The sequence below is a fragment of the Penaeus monodon genome, chromosome 10 (genome assembly GCF_015228065.2).
Source record: "Penaeus monodon isolate SGIC_2016 chromosome 10, NSTDA_Pmon_1, whole genome shotgun sequence".
NCBI lineage: Eukaryota > Metazoa > Arthropoda > Malacostraca > Decapoda > Penaeidae > Penaeus > Penaeus monodon.
This window is the reverse complement of record NC_051395.1, coordinates 32581052-32595550: the sequence shown is the minus strand read 5'-3', so window position 1 is coordinate 32595550 and position 14499 is coordinate 32581052. Positions and strand designations below refer to the sequence as shown.

Sequence of the window (14499 nt, the reverse complement as noted above, 5' to 3'; positions counted from 1 at the left end):
AGGCGGTGCAGTATCGAACCCAGTCCTTTGCCAAACAAATTTCTGCTTCAGGAGGCATGCTGTCGCTTATCAAGAGGGATGGAACAAGCTGTGGATGAGGCTGAAAATGTGACGACGGAGGGAGGCTGGAATCCACAAGTGGTACCTGCTTCATCCACAGAGACGTCCTTCCATTTGAGGGAAGTAATGAATGTACGGCAAGCTGATATCTTGGGGTCCTGTTGCTGCCCTTTAGCGAGTTGGTTGCAGTTGAGCCCTAAATGAACTGCATCAATGGAAACTCTGGAGAGGGCGACGGCTACAGGATTCTTCCTGCACGGCAGGTGTTGAATGGAGCAGTTGAACACGGCGATGGCAGTGAGATGATGGCACTGGCAGAGGGACCATGCGTCAGCTTGTCTTGCCAAAGGATGCAAAGCAAGTTGCCAGCTGTCTTACTGTTCTGTCGGCTGCTGGAGGGAGACTTGCCAGAGCCTTCACCTCGATCAAGGCATCGTAAGGTCTCTGGTCGCCCAGGGCCTGCTTGGCGAGCTGGAGGAGCTGTGTCACTCGCGCTGCTGCTGATGAAGTGAAGCGCTGCAGGAAAGTTTTGAGGTCATCGTAATTGATGGTAGTGTCGCCCTTGGATACCAACCACTCTGAGATGCGGGGAAAAATTCTATCTGGAAGGGCCGCGAGGATGTGGTCGGCCTGGGTAGTGGGGTTAGTCACCCACTTCTTCAGGCGGAATTGCACTTCAGCTCACCGGAACCAGATGGGAGCGTCGATCACTGAGAAGGTGGGGAGCTTGACTTGCATTGCTGTGGCTGGAGGGTTGGTTGTTGATGTATCGTCTTCGGATGGCATGCTGATTTTTTTTTTTGTTTTTTTTTTGTTTTACACAAGTTAGGCATAAATGTACACAAGAGGTGAGGATCACAGAACAAGGAATAACCAATCACGAGTGGCCACCTCTCGCATGATCAAGTGGCGTGGCTTGCCTGACGAATAACGAGCAGCCGTCTGCTCGTGTGACCCGAGCGTGTGACTCGCCTGACGAATGGCGAGCGGCCACCCACTCGCGTGATCATTGTTTATTACTGCGGGGTCGAGCAAACTAGCGACCAAGCGGTTATACCTTTAAGAGCAAGTGTGTCCTATCGTGCAGCGTGTGGGACCTCTAGATGGCGATTCAGAATATCCTGGTTAATAATGCTTTATCAACGAACACTAGCTGTTTCAATGAGGCCATTTTCATTTGCATAACTGTTCTTATTAAATCTCCCTTCTTTCGGACCAGAGAGTCAGTTTTCATATTCCTGTCGACGGACAATTTGTGGGTGGAAGAAGGCCTTAAAAACAAACTGATAAACTGAATCAGCGGTTTGGAAAATATATCGAATATAAAATATTTATTTTGTGGCATTTGTGTACTTTGAAAATCTTTATTGGTGGTGATGAAATCAAGACCTGCAGAAAAAATACCAAGCAAGGAAGTACGTAACCACTGGAACAGTATTTAAACAGTTTGGGAACAGCTCAGTATCGAGGTTCAGTTCATGCCATGGAACTTTGATATGTGATCTTTGTATGTAATATTCTGTCCTGCAGATGAAGTGAAGGTAAACTCATTGCTCTAAAACAGGAATGAAAGATAACATGACACAAGAGAAAAGAAATAGTGCCGAGATTATTTACCTGAATACTATCTGTATGGGATAGCTGTTGAAAATAGGTGACATTAATAGAAAATAAAAAGGAAAAACCACCGCAAGATTAAGAGATTTGTAGAATACAGCGAGTCCTTGAGGAGGTCAGTGCCTCTGTAGACATATTTCCAGCATTCATGTATGAAGAAAAATAGGTACGGAAACGAGAGGAAATGCATTATTTTGTTACATATTACTAGTAGAGGTAAGAAAGTGATGGTGGAGTACGCTGAGACAAATCTCATTGAACTAAAGTGATTTAAAGATAGATAAATTTCTATGACATGTATGTGATATACTGTGCACATACACATATGCATATTAAAACTGAAATTATGTAACAAAATTCTGTCAGCTCTCATAGTGTAGTGGTTATCACGTCTGCTTTACACGCAGAAGGTCCCAGGTTCGAGCCCTGGTGGGAGCAATGATAATTTTAATCAGTTATGAAGTTAAGACAAGGGCAAGAAAAAGCAAAGCTAAATTCAAAAGAGACTCAGCAATCCAAACCGAAAATGTAAATTTGGAAAGATTTCAGGGTTTACAGAAATCAAATATCTCGTTAACTTAAGATCTACTGTCTTCGTCATTTATTTTACAGTAGACAGAAGGGGAGAGTGGAAGCAGGAAAGTAAGAAAGAGAGAGGGAGAGAGAACCAAAATGTTATGTACATACAGTGAATATTCCGTCTGTCATACTACATTCAAGACCTGTTTCCTCTCGGGGGAAAATGGTTAAGAACAACAGTTTTGAAGTGACACTTCATTATTCAAGACCAAAATAGTAGAATCTTAAAATGTTCTTTTCTCGCCTTATTTTACTTACATTGTAATACATTATATCCATTATTTATTCTTGTGTTACATGGAGACCTTATGGACTAATCTGAAACCTCCTTTACATAGTAGTCAGCCTTTTCTAGGTCAAAGGACAGCCTTCAAAGAGAATATAGTTTCAGTGGGTTTTTCTTTTCAAAATTATTTGTTTAATTACCAGGCCCCATCCCAGCATAAGGCCAACAGTGTATCCACAGTAATAGAACCTCTTCAGTAATAACCAGAAGACTGTAGTCATTATTATATTTACATATTACTATTTGTACTGATTTTATTACTATACTACTACTACTGCTACTACTATTATTATGATGATGGTGATGTTGTCATTGCTATTTCCACGAAACCGCTAGACTGGATTTTAAAAACCGTTAGATATAAGAATACAAGCTCCTCTGTTTCCCGCTAAAGAACAAAAGTAAAACATTCAAAATCCCGCTAGATCATAAATCAAAAACTTTAGATCTAACGGGAAAATCGCTACAATAGCAACACTGCTTGGGAATACCTGTTCTTACACCCGGAATATATAGCTGACTCATCAAAAGAGACTTAACGGAACTGCCATAGATTCCGGCCTACTTTCAATAAGTCTTTCTGACGTGAATTACTCTGTTGCTAATAAGTAATAGAAGCATTTTTAGTGTCAGATAATTGGTGCAGCTCTCAAGGCTTGAGTTTTTGTTTGTTTCTGGGGTAATATAATTGGTTTGCCTCGGTTCATGAAAAAAACTAGTTACCTTTTATTACATTACGATATTCAGTCTCAGCTGTCTTACATTTTTTCTATGTGAATCTCTCTAATGTGTGTGTGTGTGTGTCTGCATAGATATGTGTACATATATATATATATATATATATATATATATATATATATATATATATATATATCTTCTTTTAACGGTAGGTTCATGTCTGAACCGCCGTGGTCACAGCATGATACTTAATTGTAGTTTTCATGTTGTGATGCTCTTGGAGTGAGTACGTGGTAGGGTCCCCAGTTCCTTTCCACGGAGAGTGCCGGTGTTACCTTTTTAGGTAATCATTCTTTCTATTTTATCCGGGCTTGGGACCAGCACTGACTTGGGCTGGCTTGGCCACCCAGTGGCTAGGTAGGCAATCGAGGTGAAGTTCCTAGCCCAAGGGAACAACGCGCCGGCCGGTGACTCGAACCCTCGAACTCAGATTGCCGTCGTGACAGTTTTGAGTTCGACGCTCTAACAATTCGGCCACCGCGGCCTTGACGATCATGGGCTTCCATGATTTTCTTGGCAATTTAGAGCGGTGGTTTGCCATTGCCTTCCGCCCGGTGTTTTTTTTTTTCGACTCACCATCTCTATTTACCCGGCACTGACTTGGGCTGGCTTATCCACCAAGCGGCTAGGCAGGCAATCGAAGTGAAGTTCCTTGCCCAAGGGAACAACGCGCCGGCCGGTGACTCGAACCCTCGAACTCAGATTGCCGTCGTGAGTCCGACGCTCTAACCATTCGGCCACCGCGGCCCTATATATATATATATATATAGCTTTATCCTATTCTTATATGGGATCGTCATGATTAGGTTCTGGCAGATATCATTTCAGGTCGGATGGCCTTCGTGACGCCAACCTTCTCTATTTACCGGGCTTGGGACCGGCACTGACTTGCCCACCCAGTGGTCAGGTAGGCAATCGAAGTGAAGTTCCTTGGCCAAGGGAACAACGCGCTGGCCGGTGACTCGAACCCTCGTACTCAGATTGGCGTCGTGACAGTCTTGAGTCCGATGCTGTAACCACTCGGCCACCGCAGCCCAAATACATATACATATACATACATATATATACATATATATATATGTATGCATATATATATGTATGTATATATATATATATATATATATATATATATATATATATATATATATATATATATATATATATATATATATATATATATGTATTTTGTCCTGGGTAAGACAATAAACTGCACCCTGGGGTTCCCTTGAACAAGGATAGCACCCTATTAGCTCCCTATACCAGGGTTGCGGTGAAACTGTCGGCAGCAGGGCAGTGGATATCTGGCTTGTTTCTTAATGCCAAGAAAACTAAGATCATGAAGATTCAAAGATAACCGGCAATGAACAATGATGAACATGTTACAATCAATGGAATGATTGTGGAAAATGTGAAAGAGTTCACTTATCTTGGAGCTGTTTTAACTAATATATATGATGATTCACCGGAGATAAAAAGAAGAATTACCATTGCCAAAAACGCCACAATTGCTCTCAATAACATCTGGAAAGACCGAAGCATTACCTTATGGACAAAGCTGAGGTTATTGAACTCATTAGTTTTCCCAATTGCATCATATGGTTCTGAGTGTTGGGTGTTGAAGTAGATAGACAAGAAAAAGATCAATAGTTTTGAAATGTGGTGTTACAGACGAGTACTGCATATTAGCTGGACAGAGAAGAAGACGAATGATGAAGTGCTGAGAAAAATAAATTGTAAAGACCGACTGTTGGACATCTTGAACAAGAGGAAATTAAAGTTTATTGGTCATGTAATGAGAAGTAAAAATATTGAGAAAAACTTGCTGACAGGGATGGTGATAGGAAACAGAGGAAGAGGCAAACCGAAGACAAGACTGAGCGACAATATCAAAGATATTTGCGGGCTGTCGATGGTACAAGTGGAAAGAAAAGCGTAAGATCGAGTTTAGTGGCGAAGGATGGTGGAGAGGTCCACGGCTGCTCAAACATGAGCATACCGTTATTGATGATGATATATGTATTTATATATATAAACGCACAGTGTATATGTATATATGTACAGACACACACACACACACACACACACACGCAAACACACACACACACACACGCACGCACGCACACACACACGATGTTGAACAGAAGAACTAGGTCACCCAGCTAGTATAGACAGTTTAGCACCTCTTCATAGTCAATTAATGATCAAGATATCAAAGGAACATACGGAATAGCGTGAAGGATCTAGCCACTTGGCGGCTGCTGCTGGGACACCAGCAACAGAATTGCTGTATTGCGCGTGACCACGAGAGATATATAGGTCATTGGTCACAGCTGTTCAATTCTGAACTATCTGTCCTTGATGATGACATGCATACATAACATTATATAAGTACGTGTATGAGTTCGCTCACACACACACTGACAGTATACGTGTGCCGGATGCCTTTACATACTGCATGTATTAAATATATTTGTTATATATATATATATATATATATATATATATATATATATATATATATATATATATATGTGTGTGTGTGTGTGTGTGTGTGTGTGTGTGTGTAATAATAATAATAATAATAATAATAATAATAATAATAATAATCGGTTTATTGATTTTCATGCAGCCAGGGGCTGAAAATATACATAGAAATACAGATAGAGAGACAAACTATATATACATAAACATATAAACAACACATAACAAAGTAAACTAACAATCAATAACAACAAAATAAACAGATAAACAAAAGCCAAGTACAAAATCAGGTGAGCTAGGATTGGACAAGTAAATATGGACTAGTGTTCGTTGATGAGTCGGACTAGAGTGGGTACTGTGCTCCGGTGGTAGCGGTCAGTGCGGGCCCTGATGGGCACCAGTTTGTTGGCGGCGCGTAGGGCCCGGCGAGGCGGCGGCGCGTCGGGGGGCAGCAGGTCATGGTGGCGTGGATGGCACAGCAATTTTAGACCAAACTGCTGCAGTGAGGTTGAGTAGTGAGTGGCGAGGGAGGTGAGGCCTAGGGCAGCCAGGGCGCTGTCATAGCTGGTATAGACAGGGCCGAGAATGATCTTGGCTGCCCTTTTCTGTACCCTCTCAAGTTGTAGCAGCTGGGTGGCGGTGAGGGAGGGGGACCGGGGGTATCAATTTAGGCAGGATGAATAGCCTGTAGATATTCTGAAGCTCCGGGAGTGGAACGCCAAGGGACTTGAGGCGACGCAGCATGTGAAGCCTATACGAGGCAGACCTCACGATGTCTCTGACGTGCTGCGTCCAGGAGAGCTTATCGTCGATGGTGACGCCGAGCAGCTTGGTGGAACGGACTACGTCGAGCGGGTGGTCGTCCAGCGTGAGGATGGGCGAGGGGGCGGGGTTGGTAAAAGTGTGTGTGTGTGTGTGTGTGTGTGTGTGTGTGTGTGTGTGTGTGTGTGTGTGTGTGTGTGTGTGTGTGTGTGCTCGTATGTGTGTGTGTGCTCGTATGTGTGTGTGTATAGATATACATACATATATATATATATATATATATATATATATATATATATATATATATATACATATATCATACAGACAGTACGTAAAAGCATCCTGCATCCAATGGCTGTTGTAATCTGCAGTGAAAGTAAAAGTCTTTGAATATGTCTGGTCCACTATAAAGGATGAGGCAAGTCTTTTAACTAAACAGATGTAAAGTTAGCCTTTCACCGTGAATCTATGGTTATTCTTCCTTGTGATATAGAAATGTCTGGAAATAGAGATATGAACATGTGCTCATGGTGTATATTGGGCTTGTCTACCTACGCATGCAAAGACTGGACCTGGCTGACTGTGCGGAAGAAACCAACTGGTTCAACGGACAAGACAGTGGACCCAGCAAAGCGTTGTGGAGCGCAACCAGGGCACAGTGAGACACGTAGGACACTGCTGGCCATCCACTGCATCCTGACCTATCTCCAGCCATCTCGACTATGTCTTGCCACTGGACCAAGATAGGAAGGGACGAGAGAGTGAGGCTGACGATCTGCGCAACTCTCCCTCACTTAAATCTAAGTCAAGCGCAAGGCATGACTTCATTCATTCATTGATATGGAGTCAAGCTCATCCTTGAAACCGAGGGAGGAACAACATCACATCTGTCTAACACACAGATCTAAGGTTCGAGCCCTGGTGAGAACACGATGTTTTCATGTTGATTGAATTGTGCATCCGAACTCCGAGCATCTCCGGTAGTCACACCTAAATGTCTGTGGTTAGCTGTTGTACTCGTTTCTCTGTTAGGTCAAGCTAGGCAGATTCCTCTTAATGATGATAGCTAGATCTTAAAGTACTTTCTTTCTATCTAAATAAATAAGAAAAAAAAACACACTGGCACATACATGTACACCCATATATATATATATATATATATATATATATATATATATATATATATATATATATATATATATATATATATATATATATATATATATATATATATATATATATATATATATATATATATATATATATATATATACATACACTTATCTAAAACATTAGCTTTATTACATGTTCTGGTTCTTCACAAAGGATTTGGTATTATATTCATATTCAGTAGAGACTTTGCCAAAGTTAATGTCTGGTACTTCATGGCTGTGATTCCGAAATGAGGATACTGAGCATATGCTCATGGTGTACTGGTTATCACATATGCTTGACTCACAGAAGGTCCCAGATTCGAGTCCCAGTGAGCATAGTGCAAATGTTCTGTCCGGCGAAAAATACAAACGTAAACATCACCCATGCATCATTTATGGATTGGCCTCGACACACACTGAATAATCTGTACATGCATTTCTCTGCCCCTGGATCCCTAGTTGTTTCACCAAGGAAGACTTGACAACTTGCCAATAGATGCGGCGTGTTGTCAGCCTGCAGATTCAGTGACCTCCTTTGGTCGGAGCATTCTAATGAGAAAGAAACTTATGTTAAATGTGATAGATATTTTTTTTTTACGCATGCTCTCATACACACAGAGGACATGCATATTTGTAAAGGTATGCGCGCGCGCGCGCGCGTGTGTGTGTGTGTTATACATAATTATATATATACTTATATATGTAATACTTATATGTACTTATATATAATATATATATATATATATATATATATATATATATATATATATATATATATATATATATATATATATATGCATGTATGTATGTATATGAACGTATCCCTGATGCACGTTTCTACGTTTTCCTTTCGTTGGGCCACGCCCTTCCTCGCCATCATCTTCCTACTACTTCCATTTTATCACTCTTCTGATCACCCTCACTTCTTTCCACAGGCCCAAACCATCTTGACTCAGTGGACATGACACTTGACTCTTCTTATCATATCCAGACTTGGCATTTCATCCCAGTCAGTTCCCCTTAATACCTTAGAGGTTCTCGCAAGTGATACTGCATCCCAGTCCAAGGCAACTCTCTCATACCCTCGTGTTATGGGATCGTCCTCCTTCTTCCCAACTGCCTTTTGCTCCTTTTACAAAATGTGACTTATAACAGTTTGACAGATTCTTTCATTTAGGCGTTTCTCTTTACCTGTCTCATACCGCCATACCTCTGTGATTATTTCTTGTTGTTTCTCAATTTAGAGTTATTTCTGGGCGCTTGTGTTTGACATTCTCCATATCTGGTTTAGTTTCGTACTTCAAGTCTTATGTAATTTGTTTTTTGTTGTGTAACTATGCAAAACTGTCTTTCTTGTTCTTTCGTTATTTTAATTTCATAAGTAGGTACTCTCCCTGTTACCTATATTAAGTCTCATATAACTTTAGAGGTCTCCAGTACCAGTACTTAGGAAGCTGGGAGGAAAATGGCTATGACTCTATTCATAATAAAAAAAAAATTCCGCCGAAATAAAATTATCGGCGGTTAATAGGAAAATTTTGTTCGGATAACAGCTGAGCTAACGTAAAATAAACATCTGAGAAATGATTAATTTTCCTAAAATGATTTTCACTAATAATCTTGATATATCTAATTTCCACTTTTATCACAACAATCTCATGTAGGAAATATACAGTTGTCAAAATAACTCATTTTTCAGTAATTATTCAAATGCTGAAAGTTCATTTCACTTTAAGTAAATGTATTAAGCAAGTGAATTTTGTATAGCATAACTCGTCGATTTTTATTACAAAATAGATAATGTCACGGTTCTGCACCACTGTCTTCGAAGAAATGTCAACATCAGCCGGTTCGTAAAGTCGTTCGAACTTCACACACGCACTGTTCAGTACTGGGACACGGGCCTACCTATTGAAGTGTATGATTTAGGGGTCTCCAATTTGTCGTCGAAGTGGTGCTTTTTCTTCCTCTTCTTACCAAACATGAGAAGAAATAAAAAGCATTGAAGGATGCACCTTCTCCCTTGCAATTGTCCAGATGACTTCGGGTAACATAAGGTATCATATATCATATACATAGATATACTATACATGTACGCCTATCCTTACACACACACACACACACACACACACACACACACACACACACACACACACACACACACATATATATATATATATATATATATATATATATATATATATATATATATATATATATGCATACATCTATGTACATTTGCACTATAGATTTCACATAATGTAAAAACAATGTATGTCTGTACCCAAATGTTGAGGCAGCTTTGTTAACGATGCAGAATCGGAGGTTTTATATATTTTACTTCAATGCTACGAGTTAGAAAGCAGTAAAAATAAGTGGAGAATACGTGCTCATGGTGTAGTGGTTATCACATCTGTCTAACACACAGAAGGTCCCAGGTTCGAGCCCTGGTGAGCACAGATTATTTTCAAATTCAACAGTTTATACATCTGTAATTAACCGTCTCTGGTTCACTAGCTATCTTACCTAAGGATATATGGCTAACTGCCAGGAGACGCTACTTTGTAGTCAAGCTCATGTGAAAACATCAAATAATTGTACTTATATGTGTGCATCTTATATATATATAATATTTATTTACCTTATATAGTGTATGTATTATTTGTGTTTATGTATGTGTATATATATATATATATATATATATATATATATATATATATATATATATATATATATATTATATAATATTTTTAAAAGATATATATGAAATATATATTATATTTATTATATGCTCGTATATATATATATGTAATTATATTATATATATATATATATATATATATATATATATATATATATATATATATATATATATACAGACATTCCTGACAGTTTTAATATACCAATTTTTCGATGCATTTGGGACAGAGTCCGACAACGACATGGAGCCAAGTAGTTCGTCAAACACCGCATCGGTGATGGCGTAAAAAGATACTCAATTTACTTATACAAGCATCTATATAATGTATATGTATTTATAGACACACATACACTTGTGTAAATACTATTCAGTCTTATTTTACACACACACACACACACATACACACACACACAGATATAAATATATATATATATATATATATATATATATATATATATATATATATATATATATTCTCCTTTTGTTCATTTTTGCCTGTTATTTCCATACTTTCTCTAGCTGAGTATATTCAGACTCTACAACAAAATGCATCTTCCTTTATACCATTGTCCTAATCTGAACTGTCAGTACGTTCTCTGAATAGAGACATAGATGAGAACTCGCCGGCGCAGTCCCTCACTCATTTCAATCTTCTGTCTTTCAGGCACTCATATGTTTTCTTCAGAACTACATATATATATATACTAACTTCTCAAGGGCCCGTTCGATACATGACTGTATTCTTCTCCAAATATGGAAATGATATGTACATTTTTACATGATTCTGCGTGTTTTATCTTACAGTTACCACGGAATATATATTTGGCGTCTGGTTTCCCTTTCTGCCATGAAGCTAAAACATGAAACTTTTTCTAGTAGATTTATTTCTCGGAATTTTGTTATTCTTCTTGTGACCGTCTTCAAAACAAGTCGAGATGATAAGGAGATCAGTCAGCCACATTTTATCATCATGGTTCAAGTTCCTGGATTGAAGAACTACCATTTACTGAAGATTATTTTTTTTCCATTACTACCCTTTTCACGCTTACTCTACCGACCATTTTTAAGTTAATGGATCTGTATGTACCTCTATCTCCTCTGGTTTTATTTTGCATAATGAATAGCTCCTTGAAGTACTATTTTGAATTCTCCACCTGTTTTGAATTCTATCCTTCCAACCAACATTTTACTATCTTTATTGTTTAATGTTGCTTCTTACTTAATGTCTTCTTTTATTCCATTTTTCTGGTTTGTAATTGTGCAAATCTGGCTTTCTTTTTCTTTCAGTTCCTTATTTTTGCACCTCTGTTTCTATTCATGCGGGAATAAATTATTATTTATTCCCGCATACCGACTGATCGCAAAAAAATAAATATGAAAATAATGGTATCACAAAATTATGCAACACTGCAACGTCAACTTCACTTCAGCAATGTGAACTAAATATAACATCAGAAAATAGTAGGTTTGCTCGCAGGACACGTGCTCATGGTGTAGTGGTTATCACATCTGTCTAACACACAGAAGGTCCCAGGTTCGAGCCCTGGTGAGCACAGTGTTTTCATACTGAAGACTTCATAAATCCCCCACGACTGTTTCTGGATCACTGGCTACCACACCTAGGGATATGTGGCTAACTGCCAGAAGACGCAACGCAACTCTACAGTCAAGCGCATACTATAACATCAAATGCTTGTATTTATATAGGTGTGTGTATTTACATATGGATCGATTTCATTTACATTTACATTCACCTATGCTTCTTTATCAGTGTTTTACATTTATGCCCTAAATACGTATTTATAGATGCACACGTGCACGCGTGTACACATGCACGTACGCACAATCAAACAAACAAACATACACACACGCATACATACACATATACATATAAATATGAATAAATAAATAAATAAATATATATATATATATATATATATATATATATATATATATATATATATATATATATATATATATATATATATAATATATGCATATGTTTATGTGTGAATTATACAACACACGCACATACACACACACACACACACACACACATATGTATATATGTATGTATGCGTGTGTGTATGTTTGTTTTATGAAGTGTTCAGTATGAAAACACTGTGCTCACCAGGGCTCGAACCTGGGACCTTCTGTGTGTTAGACAGATGTGATAACCACTACACCATGAGCACGTGTCCTGAGAGCAAACCTACTATTTTCTGATGTTATATTTAGTTCACATTGCTGAAGTGAAGTTGACGTTGCAGTGTTGCATAATTTTGTGATACCATTATTTTCATATTTATTTTTTTTGAGTTCAGGTATATGGCAAATTAACACTACGCAAAAAAACTTAATTATACACTTTCGCAAAGTTGTATAAAATTAACTTTGAACCGCACTAATGATCAACTTCCCCCCCCCCCCCCAACTTGTACAGTACCACACTATACCAGACTTTAAGTAAGGGTACTGATGGCTTGCAAATCTATATGAGTCTTGGTATAGAAAATAGGGAGAGTAATTGTCAAAGCAAAGGGTGAAACACAGGAGTGGTGCAAAAATAGGGACACAAAAGAAAAAGAAAACTAAACGCTACAGTAAAAGAAGACATGAATTAGAAGCAGCAGTAAAATATTGGTTAGGACAGAATTCAAAGCAGGTGCAAAGAGTACTTCGAGGAGCTACTCAGTATACAAAATAGGAGCAATCTGAGGAAACAAATGCACAGTGTGTAGAGGAAAGTAAAGGATATAGGCGTGGGAAAATCATCCTCGGTACATGTTAGTTTTGCAATTCAGGAACTTGGACCACGAGGAAAAAATGTGGCTGACAAATCTTTGCATGCAGAGTAGTTTTGAGGACCGTAAGAATGTGTGAAAAAAGATTCCGAGTGGAGTGCAAAAATTCCGTAAAACAAAACTACTGTAATATGGCTTGGAAAAGAGGACGAGAAGGTCTTTATGGTCTGGCTGCGTGGCATAAAGGGAATCCGTGGTAAATCCGTGGTAAATAAAAGATAAAATACGCAGAATCATGTAATGGTCTACATATCCATATCAGGAAAAAAAAACTATGGTTGTGTATCCAAGGTGTTATACTACAGCTTACTGAAGAAGTTACCATATGTGTATGTAGCTCTGAAGATAACATATGAGCGGCTGAAAGTCTTGAGACATTGAACAGTGAGATAGAAGAGTTTGAGATGAGTGAGGAACTGAACCGGTGTCACTTCTGCAGAATGGTAAGATGAATGTATTGGCATTCCAGATCAGGACAGTGGTGCCCAGGAAAATGAGTTTTGTTGTAGAGTCTTAAGAAGCACTGCAAGAGAATGTGTGGAAATACGAATGCATAGAAGTCATAAGTGTTTGTATGTGTATGTGTGTAAATGAGGATAAATAGTATGTACATGCTTGTATGATTGTATCTATAAAAACAGGACATATATGTAAAATCTGACAAATAGGCATAGGTGTATGTATATGTAAAAGAAATATGTTTATATATAAACAGACACATACATATATGAACATCAATCATTTGATGTTTTGATATGCACTTGACTATAGTAATGTGTCGCGTCTACTGGCAGTTAGCCACATATCCGTAGGTGTGATAGTCAGTAATCCAGAGACAGTTATGGGGGATTTATAAAGCGTTCAATATGAAAGCGCTCTGTGCTCACCAGGGATCGAACCTGGGATCTTCTGTGTGTTAGACAGATGTGATAACCACTACATCATGAGCACTCTCCTTTCCTGTTATTCTTTTACTCATGATACTGAAATACCATGCATTAAAAGTACCTTATTAAAACTCGTCTCTGCCTAGTTATAATCTTGCCAAATACTTTGTTTTACCTTATGTACAATCTATAGTATAGAGGTACATATAATATACATGTATGTATGTGTCTTAATGAGCGTTTATCTATCTACATAGTATGTACAGGGTTTTACATGTCACCCCAGGTCCTGTAGACAGTTACGTACTGGTGGAAAGGGGAAGGTGTGTTCGTCAGTGACTTCGCACATTCCATGTTCGGAAAGTATATAAAGTATAAAAAAGATACCCCCTGAACTGATCATTGCTTGTCGTATTTAATTCGAAGTGTG

General features: G+C 38.5%; 5 non-coding genes across 5 annotated transcripts; 3 read left to right on the top strand and 2 right to left on the bottom strand.

Annotated features, from left to right (window-relative positions):
• The first annotated feature begins 2042 nt into the window (after window positions 1-2042).
• On the top strand, window positions 2043-2115 carry Trnav-uac. The gene has a single exon. It is a non-coding gene; the product is annotated as a tRNA-Val (tRNA).
• A 7948-nt stretch (window positions 2116-10063) lies between these two features.
• Window positions 10064-10136, top strand: Trnav-aac. The gene has a single exon. It is a non-coding gene; the product is annotated as a tRNA-Val (tRNA).
• Window positions 10137-11860: 1724 nt separating this feature from the next.
• On the top strand, window positions 11861-11933 carry Trnav-aac. Its single transcript has one exon. It is a non-coding gene; the product is annotated as a tRNA-Val (tRNA).
• Window positions 11934-12500: 567 nt separating this feature from the next.
• Window positions 12501-12573, bottom strand: Trnav-aac. Its single transcript has one exon. It is a non-coding gene; the product is annotated as a tRNA-Val (tRNA).
• Window positions 12574-14060: 1487 nt separating this feature from the next.
• Window positions 14061-14133, bottom strand: Trnav-aac. The gene has a single exon. It is a non-coding gene; the product is annotated as a tRNA-Val (tRNA).
• Between the last annotated feature and the right edge of the window lie 366 nt (window positions 14134-14499).